The sequence below is a fragment of the Aethalodelphis obliquidens genome, unplaced genomic scaffold (assembly GCF_003676395.1).
Source record: "Aethalodelphis obliquidens isolate GAN/ISIS:26980383/991018 unplaced genomic scaffold, ASM367639v1 scaffold65, whole genome shotgun sequence".
Taxonomy (NCBI): domain Eukaryota; kingdom Metazoa; phylum Chordata; class Mammalia; order Artiodactyla; family Delphinidae; genus Aethalodelphis; species Aethalodelphis obliquidens.
Window position 1 is genome coordinate 2,515,630 of NW_020838009.1, and position 14,388 is coordinate 2,530,017.

Genomic DNA, 14,388 nt, shown 5'->3' on the forward strand with positions numbered 1-14,388 from the left:
CATTCTCTATGTCTGCGTCTCTTTTCCTGCCCTGCAAATAGGTTCATCAGTACCATTTTTCTAGCTTTTTTTCTTTTTTTAAGTCTAACTTCCAGGTTATTGTCTTTTCAGAGAACAGTAGTTCTTCAGTCTCTAAGGAACTAACTCCTTACAGGGGCTTTGGTGGAGGTTGTGGGGCAGCTCCCGCAGGTCTAAATCTGGGTGAAGGTGTTTGGTCCTTCCAGGCTTCCCAAGAAGGAGAACTATTCCTATCTTACTGTGAATGGCACAACTCACACAGTAATGTAGTTTCACATACAGCTTGGGAAGCACACAGGCATGGAAAACACTCGCTTTGGAAATGTCCCTGATGGCTTCACCCTCTACTACGTTCCAGACGTCGAACTTCTTAACGGCCTTGTCCTTGGGCACGCATCAGGCACAGCTGGTGCACGGAATAGGCTGCTCGTGGCCACAGCCCTTTTTGGCACAACCATTGTTCCTTCTTTCCTTGGTCATCTTGGAAGTGAGGAGGCAAGAGAACCTCTTCCTTTCTTGATGTAGATCTAACGACCTTTATCATTTTCTTTCTCTCTAAAGAACTTTCTTTAAACATGTCTTGCAAGGCAGGTCTACTGACAACAAAATCCCTCAATTTTTGTCTGTCTGAGAGAGCTTTTATTTCTCCTTCACTTTTGAATGGTAATTTGAAAGGGTACATAATTCTAGGTTGGTGGGGGTTTTCTCTCAGCCCTTTAAATATTTCACTCCACTCTCTTCTCGCTTGCATGGTTTCTGAGGAGAAACCATGTAATGGTTTAAATTTAAACCATGTAATGGTTTAAATTTAAATGATGTAAATCTTTCCTTTGCTCGTCTATAGATAAGGTGTTTTTTTCCCCTCTTTCTTCTTTCTTCTTTTATCGTTGATTTTCTATATTTGAAAACGATATGCCTAGGTGTAATTTTTTTGGCATTTATCCTGCTTGGTGTTCTCTGAGCTTCATGAGTCCGTAGTATTCTGTCTGACATCAATTTGGGGGAATTCTCAGTCATCATTGTTTCAAATATTTCTTCTGTTCCTTTCCCTCTTTCTTTTCCTTCTGGTAACCCCATTATGCATATGTTATGCCTTTTGTAGTTGTCTCACTGTCCTTGGACATCCTGTTCTGTTTTGGGGTGGTTTTTTTTTCAGTCTTTGGTCTCTTTGCTTTTCAGTTTTAGAGGTTTCTATTGATGTATCCTCAAGATTAGAGATTCTTTCCACAGCCAGGTCCAGTCTACCAATAAACTGATCAAAGGCATTCTTCATTTCTGTTACAGTACTTTTGATCTCTAGCATTTCTTTTTAGTTCTTTCTTAGGGCTTTTATCTCTCTGCTTACACTCCCCATCTGTTCTTTCATGCTGTCTACTTTATTCATTAGAGCACTTGGCATATTAGTGATAATTGTTTCAAACTGCTGGTCAGATAATTCCAATATCCCTGCCATGCCAGGTACTGATGCTTGTTCTGTCTCTCCAAATTGTGGGGTTTTTTTTGTTTGGGGGTGCTTTTTTTTTGCCTTTTAGGAGGATTGTAACTTTTTCTTAATAGCCAAACATGATGTACTGAGCAAAAGGAATCGCTGTAAATAGGCTTTTAATGTTCTGGTGGGGAGGTGTGTGTTACGTCTACGATTAGGTCTCAGTTTTTTAGTGGGTCTATGCCTCTGGTCTGTGAACTGCACAAGTGTTTAGTTTTTTTCTCTTCTCTTTTAGTTGGAACAGGATAGCTAGAATGGGCTAGAGTTGAGTATCATGCCCTGTGTCCTCCCCTTATAGATCCAAGAAGAGTTGTTGATTTTGCAGTTTGTTCAACATTTACTTGTTGTTAGGATGGAGTAGTAACTTCCAAGCTCCTTACATGCAGAACCAGAAACTGTATTCATAAGTTTATTAAAAATCTTTAGTGGTGGACTTCCCTGGTGGTGCAGTGGATAAGACTGTGCTCCCAATGCAGGAGGCCTAGGTTCGATCCCTGGTCAGGGAACTAGATCTCACACACATGCCGCTACTAAGAGTTCGCATGCTGCAACTAAGGATCCCACCTGCCGCAACTAAGACCCGGTGCAACCAAATAAATAAATATTTTTTAAAAAAATCTTTAGTGGCAAAAACTGGGTTTTAGTCTGTAAAACTCTGAATATTATCAACCACAGAGAAGATGAGAATGCCATTTTGAGCTTAGACAGATTTTGAGAAAACAATATCTGAGTTTCACTTTACTCACTAACCTGGAGAATTGTAATTCAATACCCAAATGTCATGTTATTGTGTATACTGGGCTAAGGTACATACCCCTTGTATGATATAACTGTGTGGATAACTTGTACATTTAATTGTCAGTACATACGTACTGACACATACCAGGTACCCAATAAACAGCAGCTTTTAGAATTATTAGGTAAATAGTAAGTGCTTAATAAAGATTTGTTCATTTAAAATATGAAAAATAGACAAAATGGTATTTCATTATTAATACTTATAAATTTTATTTCTCACTGAAATAACTAGGCTCTTTAGCTGGAACCACAGTTAATAAGGGAATTCCTCTCCAATTTTTAGGGTTTACTTTCATCCTGAATTATTCATTTACTTCTTTGCAGTGACATTTCAAATTAGTAATGTGTCATCTTTCAACTGCTGACATCATGGAATTTCCTTGTCTCCGGACATTGCTGCAGATAGGGAAAAAAAAATACAACGTGTTTTTAATTTACTCATTTAAAAAAAAAATTTAGATACAACTAATTCTTTTTAATAGTTGCACAATTTATTCATTTTAACTTAGTCTTTTACCAGCGGTTGAAGTATACTCACTGTTGTGGCCTCTCCCGTTGCGGAGCACAGGCCCCGGACGCGCGGGATCAGCGGCCATGGCTCACGGGCCCAGCCGCTCCGCGGCATGTGGGATCTTCCCGGACCGGGGCACGAACCCGTGTCCCCTGCATCGGCAGGCGGACTCTCAACCACTGCGCCACCAGGGAAGCCCTGAAGTATACTCTTAAATGAGAAAACTCGCTTGTATTTCTATTTTTTCTATTTGCTGGACTTTTTTTTGAACAGTGTATATCATGGCCTTTGGGATATCAATGGCCACAATTCAGCACAGTTCTGTTATAGAACATCCATGGGAACAACAATGAAATCATTGTTTATTTGTTAATAGAGGGAGCTGCAAAAGTGATTTTTGGTAGACACTAAACAGGACTTAATATAATTTTATGTTAAGCAGATATATTTCATGAATAAAAGTGCTTAATGGAATACATGGGAAAGAGATTCTGTACAATACTCTTCCTTTTAAATTCTTAACCACTATATTTATTACTTCAACAATTTCTACCACTCCATGTCTCAACCTACAAAGTATGCTATGGTCTTGGTGAGAGATTAATGAGAAAGCAAAAAGGTGTCCTAGAATTTATAGTTACATTTTGAAAGTTTACAAAAGGTATTAAAATTTCTGAAGGATGAATTGTTTAGAATGTTTAGAAAATTAATATATAATTTTGTCAAAACAAGCCTGAAATTTAATAAGTCATTTAAGTCATTGTTTTGATCTCATTCTCTTTGCTAGCTATTTTCATTTAGGACAATATCTGGGATGCCAGGGAGAGGGGGGTTCTGTGAAGGGCTTGTCTAAGCGGGGGTGTGCAGGGGTGTGCAGAGAGGGTGTGTGAATGTCCAAGGAGATTTACTGGGTCAAAGAAGATGTGCACATGATTCCATGCTGTGCCCAGTACACAATGGCAACCAGAGTCCATCTGGACACTGCTTCTAGGAAGGCTTACTCAGACCACCCTACTCATCAGGTTTTCTTGACCTCAATGTTAGGAAGTACACAAAATGCTTATTAAAACCTAAGTAAGAAAATTAATAGAATTTCATGTTTTATCCTTCATGTAAAATGAGAGAGGAGAAAAATATTTTTTCTTTAAACTATCTTCTTGTTCATCTTTTCTGTATTGTAGCTAAGACAACTCACATGTATAATTCCACTTTTATAAGACATTGTACCTTATAAATGGCCTCATAATTGTGCTATAGATGTAAACGCTACAGAATTTGTCCAGGAGTGAGACAGTTATCTGGTTCCACATTCGTTACTGTTCCCTCTGCATTTTCCCACCTAAGCCTGGGTTTTATAGAATGATCGCCCTGCTCCAATCCTTCCTTCAGACCTCATTTCCCAGGTGAGTAACACTCATCACAATATTCCCATGGACGAAGGGAGAGTCCACCAAGAACAGACATGCCAATCCCAGCCCACGGTAGGGAGGGCTTTCTTCATGGTGTCGGCAATCTTGTCCTCATCCAGCTCTGAAGAGATCATACAAAATGAAACCCATGTTCAGATATGAGATTCATGTCTCAATCTTTTTTTTCCTTTGATATGCATGTAAATCTTTTTTTTTTTAATTGGGGTATAGTTGTTTTACAATGTTGTGTTAGTTTTTACTGTACAGTGAAGTGAGGTAGAGTTCTCTGTGCTACATAGCAGGTTCTCATTAGTTATCTATTTTGTACATATTAGTGTTGTTAATTTTTACCAAGGTAATTTATTTATTGGTAATTTTTTTAAAGTATCAAAGTTTCAAATCTATATAATAGTTTCATGGGAAGTATTTTTAAAGTACTTTAAAAACTGTGCAATCCCTATTTTACATGATCATTAAAGTCAGTAAAATATTTTAGTGCTTGTTTCCTTCCCTGAAGAATGCAGAATTTCAATCATTTTCAGTGAAAAAGAGAATAAGGATTTCCCTGGTGGTACAGTGGTTAAGACTCTGTGCTCCCAAGGCAGGGGGCCCAGGTTCTATCCCTGGGAAGGGAACTAGATCCCACATGCATGCCGCAACTAAGGAACTGGTGGTCTGCAACTAAGAAGCCCGCCTGCCTCAACTAAGACCCAGTACAACCAAATAAATAAATATTTTTTTAAAAAAGAAAAATAATTGGTCTTAGCACTCATTTAAAAAATGGAGTTAGTAGACATCATTACAAAAATTTTTAAATCTGATGTATGAAGATACATAATTCTATATGTTTAAAAAGAAAATAAGATTCTTCTATAAAATAATAATTCTAATAACTGAACTTAGAAGCAAGTTAGAAGAGCATGCCTGATGCAGTATCAAAACTAATATAAGACTTATGTAGTATTTTTTACTAAGTTCAGAAACGTAAAGCGCTTCTCCCATCCAGCACACACGGCCCTGTATCAGTCAAGGAATATTTCACTGATGCCGTTCCTACAAAGGAAAGCACGAGTGCTAAAAATTCCAGTGCTTATGAAATACATAAATATTTTGTTTTATTCCAGGGAATATTTTCTAAAATTCAGACAATGTAACAATGGGAAATAGAAATAAATTCCCTTATTTGAACTTCCTCTATTCTGATAAAGAAGTTTTTCTTATTTCTTTTTCAGAAGAGATCAAAGAAGTAGCTGCCTTTTAGAGTTAACTCATACTGGCAGTTACCTACTTCGTTCATCCTCATCAGAAGTTTGCCTTCATTCCTTTTGTACGATTGTGATAGGTTACAATCCTTTTATTGAGCGTATGGCTTAGATCCTCTGTAGGGCCAGTGAGCCCCCTCCCCAGATCTGAACAGGCAGGCAGAGATTCCCTTCAGCTCTGCACTTGGCAGTCATTTCACACAAGGTGCAACGTTTACCAAAGAGAATTAGAAAGCTTTTCTCTACTTAAATATATTCTTGTTAAATAATGTGTTTTAGAAGAAAATAAATGTTTACCTTGCATGTTGATAAAATTGGGTAAAGTTAAATTTCAAGTCCTTCATTTGAAAGTAATCACCATTAAAGAATTGTTTAGCAGATCTGCTTAACCCTAGACGTGAACTCAACGATGGATTCACCAAAGACTAGGGAACAAATCTCTCCAAGTATTGATAGTACATTAGGAATTTTCTCTCTCAGAAGGCACTATCTCGGCATAGTGTAAAGAATTCCCTCTTTTGATTCCCTGTGGGTCTTGGTTACATGGGCTCTGATTGTAACCATTAAACAAACCTCCTTGGATACTCAGCCTCTATTTTTATGCCTGGCTGGAGGGAATAATGGCCCCGTAGTCACTGCAGCCTGCTGTGTGGTTGCTGGGAGAGTGGATTAGCTATGCCTGTTTTGGTTTTGAATGAATATACCCCCTGGCAAGCCATGCAGCCAAAATAGTTTGTTAGGTGGCACATTTATAGAACTGGTGGCTCACCCTTACAAACACCCTATATTCCTATGGGACTCAGATTTCTTTATCAAAAATGCACAGACATCAAAAATACTGAGCCACTATGCTCTACACCTGAAACTAATATAATATTATAAATCAGCTCTACTTCAATAAAAAAGATGTGATATATATACAATCAAATATTATCCAGCCATGAGAAAGAAGTAAATTCTGCCATTTGTGACAACATGGATGAACCTGGAGGACATTATGCTAAGTGAAATATTGATAAGGCAGACAGAGAAACACAAATACTGTATGATATCACTTATCTGTGGAATCTAAAAAAGCCAAACTGATAGAAACAGAGAGTAGAATGGCAGCTAACAGGGGCTGGGGGTGAAGGAAATGGGGAGATGTGGGTCAAACTTTCAGTTATAAGATGAAAAAGTTTGGGGGATCTAATATACAGCGTGGTGATTATAATTAACAATGCTGTATTATATACTTGAAAGTTGCTAAGAGTAGATCTTAAATGTTCTCACCACAAAAAAGAAATGATAAGTATGTGAGGTGATAGAGATGTTAGCTCACACTATGGTGGTATATATATCATTTCACAATATACGTGTATCAAGTCAACACGCTGTACATCTGAAACTTACACAATGTTATATATCAATTATGTCTCAATAAAGCTGATAAAAGATTTTAAAAAATGCACAGACATAGGAGCAGCACTCATAGCATAAGCCTGTCTTTCTTTTTTTTTTATAGATTTAATTAATTTATTTATTCTTGGCTGCATTGGGTCTTCATTGCTGTGCGCGGGCGTTTCTCAAGTTGTGGCGAGCGGGGGCTACTCTTCGTTGCGGTGCATGGGCTTCTCATTGCGGTGGCGTCTCTTGTTATGGAGCACGGGCACTAGGCACGTGGGCTCAGTAGTTGTGGCTTGCGGGCTCTAGAACACTGGCTCAGTAGTTGTGGCGCACGGGCTTAGTTGCTCCGTGGCATGTGGGATCTTCCTGGACCAGGGCTCGGACCCATGTCCCCTGCATTGGCAGGCGGATTCTCAACCACTGCGCCACCGGGGAACCCCCAAGCCTGTCTTTCTTACTTCATTTCCTCTTTCTATCTTTTGAAAGAAGAGAAGAATGTAAGGACATGTCCACAAGCCTTTATGTCGTTCCGTTCCTATAACATCTCCAGGAAAATCAGACCAACTAGTTTATATGAATAATCTACATCAGGAGATTAATAATCAGTGAGGCCAGCTGACTCTGAATTTTGTGTTTCATATATTACTCACAAAAAAGGTATTTGCCTGAAGTCTCTTTGCCCAGCTAGTGGCCTTCCCTGAGCTCTTCAGTAGAAATGAGTATATTCTCTGAACAGTCGGGGGCCGATGAGGGATATGGGCAGGGGAAAGGTGTGTGGTTTCTGCGGGGTCCCTGGAGTTCCAGCATCAAAAGTCCTGAGAACTTGGGGGAGGAGTCAGCCCCACTCAAGCCAAGGGTGGAGATAACCTAGGTTGTGGGGAATGAATTTTCAACTTGGTCTGTTATACTTAAAGCAGTTAGGAGGATGGCCTTCTCTTCAAATGGAGGTTTGTATACCTAAAGGTCTGTTAATCATGTCCTGGAAGAAGAAACTAAGTCTGAATTAAATCTCTCTCAAGACAATACACTTCTACAAAATTAGACAGAGGGAGTAGTCAAAAATTATTTTGGAAAATTAGTAGCTGGAATAGTTAAAATTCCGATAGTACCAATTCTAGTAAAGAAGTACTCCAGTAAGTTTCCCCTGCTGCCATATGATGGTTTTCCCAGAGATACTGGGTGAGTGGAATGAATTTCTTTAGCTAAAGGGAGTATATGTTCAATCCAATACATACCATCTTAACTATATGAATATAATAGAGATAATTAATAATATAGTTATGTATAAGGAACTCACCAATTTCCAGAGGAAGTTGAAAGGATTACATCTTCTTTTATTTTTCTCTATTAAGGGAGAAAGGATTAGAAGTCTAATTTCATCTTTCCCTTTTTGTTTTTCACCCAGAAAATACAGTTTTTATTTCTTTCTGTACGTACGTATTTAGTTATTCTTGACTTCCCTCCTGGTTCAAGTAGTTGATTTCTATTTTTTTACTTTGTTACTTTGTTTTCCCACTTCTTCTTAAGCCAGTCAGCAACTGTGGCTCTGTGATTTTTGCTTTGCTGTTGAATCTTTTCTAGAGATGAAGTGATGTAGGCTAGAGCATGTACCAACAACTCTGCAGACTTCCATTTAAGTTTGCCTTCTCTCAACACTTTTATTCACATATAAGAATATACCCATACCCATACACAAACACAAGCACTTATGGGAATTTTCTATTTAAGTAAACTGATTTGAGTACTTTTTAATTTATTAATTAATTTATTTTTTGAGTACTTCTTTAATTCAAGGAGTTCTTTTGTAATGAAAACACACATCCCTAGTTTATCTAGCAGCAATTGGAAAAGAAATGCAATCTTCTGGGCGAAGTACAAATTCTTCTTCATAAAATCTTTAAATATTCAATATCAATTCCTTTGCAATAAGTGTTTTTTTCTCTCTGTTCTGGCTGTGTTTTAGTGCAAATACATTTGTCTCCTTTAGGTCCTAAAGTTTTCAACTGAAACAAGTTTTGTTTTTTTTTTTTCCCTTTTTTTTTCCAGAATTGTTTTGCCTATTTGAACCTGCATGGCAGCAGTTAAAAATGGCCTGCATCTGTAATGAAGAGACCTTTGAATGCTCATAAAGCTTACTGATGTTTTTTGTTAGAAGAGGTCATAGATATTTAAGAGATTGCAAAAATGTTAAATTAAACTTCTCCCAGTTTGTCAAGAGCATACTTTTCTCTTGTAATCTAGATTCCTTATGCCTTCATTAGTTGTTGTTGTTGTTGTTGTTTTTTAATTTATTTATTTGGTTGCACTGGGTCTTAGCTGTGGCATGCGGGATCTTTAGTTGTGGCATGCAAACTCTTAGTTGCAGCATATGGGATTAGTTCCCTGACGAGGGTTCAAACCCGGGCCCCCTGCACTGGGTGCACGGAGTCTTAGCCACTGGACCACCTGAGAAGTCCCCGAAATACAACAGTTTCTAATAAAATTGTTATAACAAATATATAAACAATATAACAATTATGGGACAAAGAAAAGGCAGTTCTAAGAAAGAAGTTTATAGCTATAAATACCTATATTAAGGAAAAAAGAAATATCTCCAACAAGCAACTTTATTTTACACCTTAAGCAACTAGAAGAAGAAGAACAAAGTTAAGAAGGGAAATAACAAAGATCAGAGCAGAAATAAATGAAATACAGACTAAAAAGAAAGAAAAGAGAAAAGATCAATGAAACTAAGAGCAGTTTTTTGAAAAGACAAAATAGACAAACCTTTAGCTAGACTTACCAAGAAAAGAAGACTCAAATAAAATTAGAAATTAAAGAGAAGACAATACAACTGATACTACACAAATACAAAGGACCCTAAGAAACTACTATGAATAATTATACACCAACAGATTGGACAACCTGGAAGAAATTGAGAAATTACTAGAAATATACAACCAACCAAGACTAAATTATGAAAAAATAGATAATATGAACAGACCAATTGCTAGTAAAGGAGACTGAATCAGTAATAAAAAAACCTCCCAACAAAGAAAATTCCAAGACCAGATAGCTTCACTGTTGAATTCTGCTAAACATTTAAAGAAGAACTAATACCAGTCCTTCTCAAACTCTCCCAAAAAAGAAGAGAAGAAAACACTTCCAACCTGCAGTATAAAAAAATAAAATAAAATTCAAAAAACCACTTCCAAACTTATTTTACAAGGGTAACATTACCCTGATACCAAAGCCAGACAAGAACACTACAAGAAAAGAATATTACAAGTCATATCATTAATGAACATAGATGCAAAAATTCTCAACAATATATTAGTGAATTCTATTCAATAGTACATGAAAACAATTATTCAACATGATCAAATGGGATTTATTCCAGGGATACAGGATGGTTCAACAACTGCAAATCAATTAATAATACAATACACTACATTAACAAAATGAAGGATAAAAATCACATGATCATCTCAATAGGACTGTCTTTTTAATAAATGGTTTTAGGAAAACTGGATTGTCATATGCAAAAGAATGAAATTGCACTCTTATCTTATACCATACAAAAAAATCAACTCAAAATGGATTAAAGACATAAACATAAGACCTGAAACTGTAAAACTTCTAGAAGAAATATAAAGAGTAAGCTCCTTGACATTGGTCTTGGCAATGATTTTCTGGATTTGACACCAAGAGCAAAGTCAACAAAAGCAAAAATAACAAGTGGGATTATATAAAACTAAAAATCTTGTACTATGCCCCTGTCAGAGAATAAGCCATTCCACATAAGTGAATTTTCCAGGAAACTAAAAATTGCAGTGTCAAAGACCTATTTTATTAATACATTTGAAATAAATATTTCTAAAATTTATTATATTTTTCTCCTTTTTTGGTAAATAATGAATGCAATTTTTTTTTTTTTTTTTTTTTTTTTTTTGCGGTACGCGGGCCTCTCACTGTTGTGGCCTCTCCCGTTGCGGAGCACAGGCTCCGGATTCGCAGGCTCAGCGGCCATGGCTCACGGGCCCAGCCGCTCCGCGGCACGTGGGATCTTCCCGGACCGGGGCACGAGCCCGTGTCCCCTGCATCGGCAGGTGGACTCTCAACCACTGCGCCACCAGGGAAGCCCTGAATGCAATTTTTAAATGAGGCAGAGAATCATTTGTTGGTTATGTGTCTCTGAAAAATTATCATCAAGTTTCTAGGAAAACAAAGCTAAGTCTTATACAGAAAACTACTGTACCTTAAGACAAAATATTTCAGTTCCTGGAACTCCCAACTGAATACTGCTAAAAAGTCAGAAGTCGGGACTTCTCTGGTGGTCCAGTGGCTAAGACTCTGTGCTCCCAAAGCAGGGGGCCCAGGTTCGATCCCTGGTCAGGGAACTAGATCCCACATGCCACAACTAAGAGTTCGCATATTGCAACTAAAGATTCCACATGCTGCAACTAAAGATCCTGCACACCATGATGAAGATCCCACACACAGCAATGAAGATCCCCTGTGTTGCAACTAAGACCCCACACAGCCAAATAAATAAATAAATAAATATTTTTTAAAAGGTCAGAAGTCATTTATCACAGAAGGTTTTTCTCCCATGGGTAATTCTATAATCTGTTTATTCTATATATTCATTTTTTGTTTCATACCTTTCAACTTAGAGTTGTTATAAACTTGACAATAGTATTTCTGCTACTATTATACCAGTGAACCAAATGTGGGGGAAAAGTTTCTGCTCAGCAAAGGAAACCATCAACAAAATGAAAACGCAACCTATGGAATGGGAGAACATATTTCAAACCACATAACTGTTGCGAGATTAATATCCAAAATATACAAGGAACTCATACAACTTAATAGCAAAAAACTTACAAACAACCCAATTAAAATATGGGCAAAAGATTGGAATAGAGTTTTTCCAGAGAAGACATACGAATGGCTAACAGGCACATAAAACGGGGCTTAACATCACTAATCATCAGAGAAATGCAAATCAAAACTGCAATATTACCTCACACCACTTAGGAGGACTATTAATGAAAAGGCAAGTGATAATAGGTGTTCGCAAGGATGTGGAGAAAAGGGAATCTGCTGTCCTCAACCTGGAAGAACCTGTTATAATAAGCTCTTGTGACCTCCTTGTTGTAAGTGCTGGCCAGATGTCTATGACCAGGGCCATCAACCGAGCCCAGAAACTCTGGTCAGCGAGAATCACAGCAGAAATCATGTATGACTTGTCACAATCCCAAGAGGAATTACAGGAGTACTGCAGACATGATGAACTCACCTATGTGACCCTTGTCTCAGATAAAGAAGGAAGCCATGTCAAGGTTAAATCTTTTGAGAAGGAATGGCTAACAGAGAAATGAGTGCTGGAGTCCAATCTCATGGTCCATGTTGGGCAGAAACTGAGAACTAAAGTCAGTGATGAAAGTGTTACTAAACTTAGATTTGGCTGCTTGCTGCTTGAAAGCCAATACTCAAGAGACAAGTATTGGTAGAAAGGAAAGGTTGCTTTATTTAGGAGGCCAGCAATCCTGGGAAGAAGGTGGACTCATGTCCCAAAGAACAAACTCCCAACTGCCAATCAAGGGGCATGAGATTTTAAAGGGAAGTTTCAGGAGTTATAAGTGGAGGGAGTGGGCTACATGCAGAACAGCACAGTCAACTCTGACAATCAACTTGAATTTGGTCATGTGGTGGTCTGATCAGTGTCATCTTGATTGTTTTAAGTACAGTTAACCTTCAGTTCCAGGGTCTGTTTGTTCCCATTTCCTTGAGGCCAGTTCTTGGAATTGTGTAAGATGGAGCAGTTCATGTCATGGCTACAGTCTGGTCATCATGCAGTTAACTTCTTCCACCTGATTGGGGTTTCTGTATCTGCAAAATAGCTCAAAGTACATGGCTCAGAATATTATCTATAGCCCTTGAGGAGGAACTAGAGGTCCTTGACTTTGTTTAATGACTAAACTATTATTATTTTGTCTTATTTGACTGCTTTTCTTTGCTTCTGCATTTTTCTCACTTCTCTGATTAAATTAATTCTTTGGCTAAAGTTTTTCTACAGACAAGAGGCAAGTGGAGGACGTGGGGGGCAGGTATCACAGGAAGGCCCCTTAGGTCCTGCTCAATTACAAAAGGACTATCAGAGAAATTTCTGAAAATCTTGCAGTACAAAATCTGAAGGGGTCATTTTCAAATGCTTCAAGTTTGTTGAAATCCATGAAGCAACATTTGTTCATATTGTGAGTGTGATAGTCCCAGGGAAGCTGTCAGCCAACACTAGGGGATGGTATGAAACTCAGATAAAAACACTTCATACCTACCTTGCCAACTTACATCAGAAAAGCAGTGAAATTGAAATTTTGGCTGTGGATCTACCCAAAGAAACAATCTTACAGTTTTTATCATTAGAGTGGGATGCTGATGAACAGGCATTTAACACAACTGTGAAGTAGCTGCTGTCATGCTTGTCAAAATAAAGATACCTCAAATTAGTCTGTGATGAAATTTATAACATCAAAGTAGAAAAAAAGGTGTCTGTGCTATTCCTGTATAGCTACAGCGATGAATACTACAGAAACTTATTTTAATTCTCAAGAATGATCATTACACTGTTCAAAAAGACAGGAGCTTATACTATATAGTGTTCTACATTCATTGTAATTTAAAATTAACTTTACATTCTAAGAGGCTGTCCTACAAAGTAAGTTGTAAGTTTTTCTTGTGTAATATATTATGAATTTATCTTTCTGAACACAATAAATGCTTTCATATTTAAAAAAGGGAACTCTTATGCACACATGATGGGAATGTAAACTGCTACAGCCACAGTGGAAAACAGTTTTTGAGGTTCCTCAAAAAATTAAAATAGAACTACCATATGATCTAGCAATCCCACGTCTGAGTATATATCCGAAGGAAACAAAACCATTATCTCAAAGAGATAGCTGTACTCCCATGTTCATTGCAGCATTATTCACAATAACCAAGGTATGAAAACAACCTATGTGTCTGTCAGTGGAAGAATAATCAAGAAATTATTAGATACACTTACACACACACACACACACACACACACACACACACACACACACACACAGAGGAATATTACTCAGCCTTAAAAAAAAAAAGGAAATCCTGTCATTTTTGACAATGGTGATAACCTGGAAGGCATTATGCTAAATGAAATAAGCCAGACAAAGACAAACACTGTATGGTATTGAAATGGAGCAGGACCCTGTGGTATATGCCCCCCATGTCCTCAGCCTGCCTTTTGTCTGTGGAAAAACTTTAGCCAAAGAATAAGTTTAATCAGAGAAGTGAGAAAATGCAGAAACAAAGGACAAGAGTCAAAGGAGACCAAATAATAATAGTTCAGTCATTAAGCATAGTCAAGGACCTTTAGTTCCTTCTCAAGGGCTATAGATAATATTCTGAGCCATATCCTGTGAGCTGTCTTATAGATACTGAAACCCACACCAGGTGAAGTTAACTTCGTGATGACCAGACTGTAGCCATGAC

The 14,388-nt window shown here is 37.6% G+C and overlaps 2 pseudogenes; one reads left to right on the forward strand and one right to left on the reverse strand.

Annotated features, from left to right (window-relative positions):
• LOC113610862 (40S ribosomal protein S26-like) lies at positions 1-503 on the reverse strand (annotated as a pseudogene).
• Positions 504-11,783: 11,280 nt separating this feature from the next.
• LOC113610780 (eIF-2-alpha kinase GCN2 pseudogene) lies at positions 11,784-13,509 on the forward strand (annotated as a pseudogene).
• Positions 13,510-14,388: the final 879 nt, after the last annotated feature.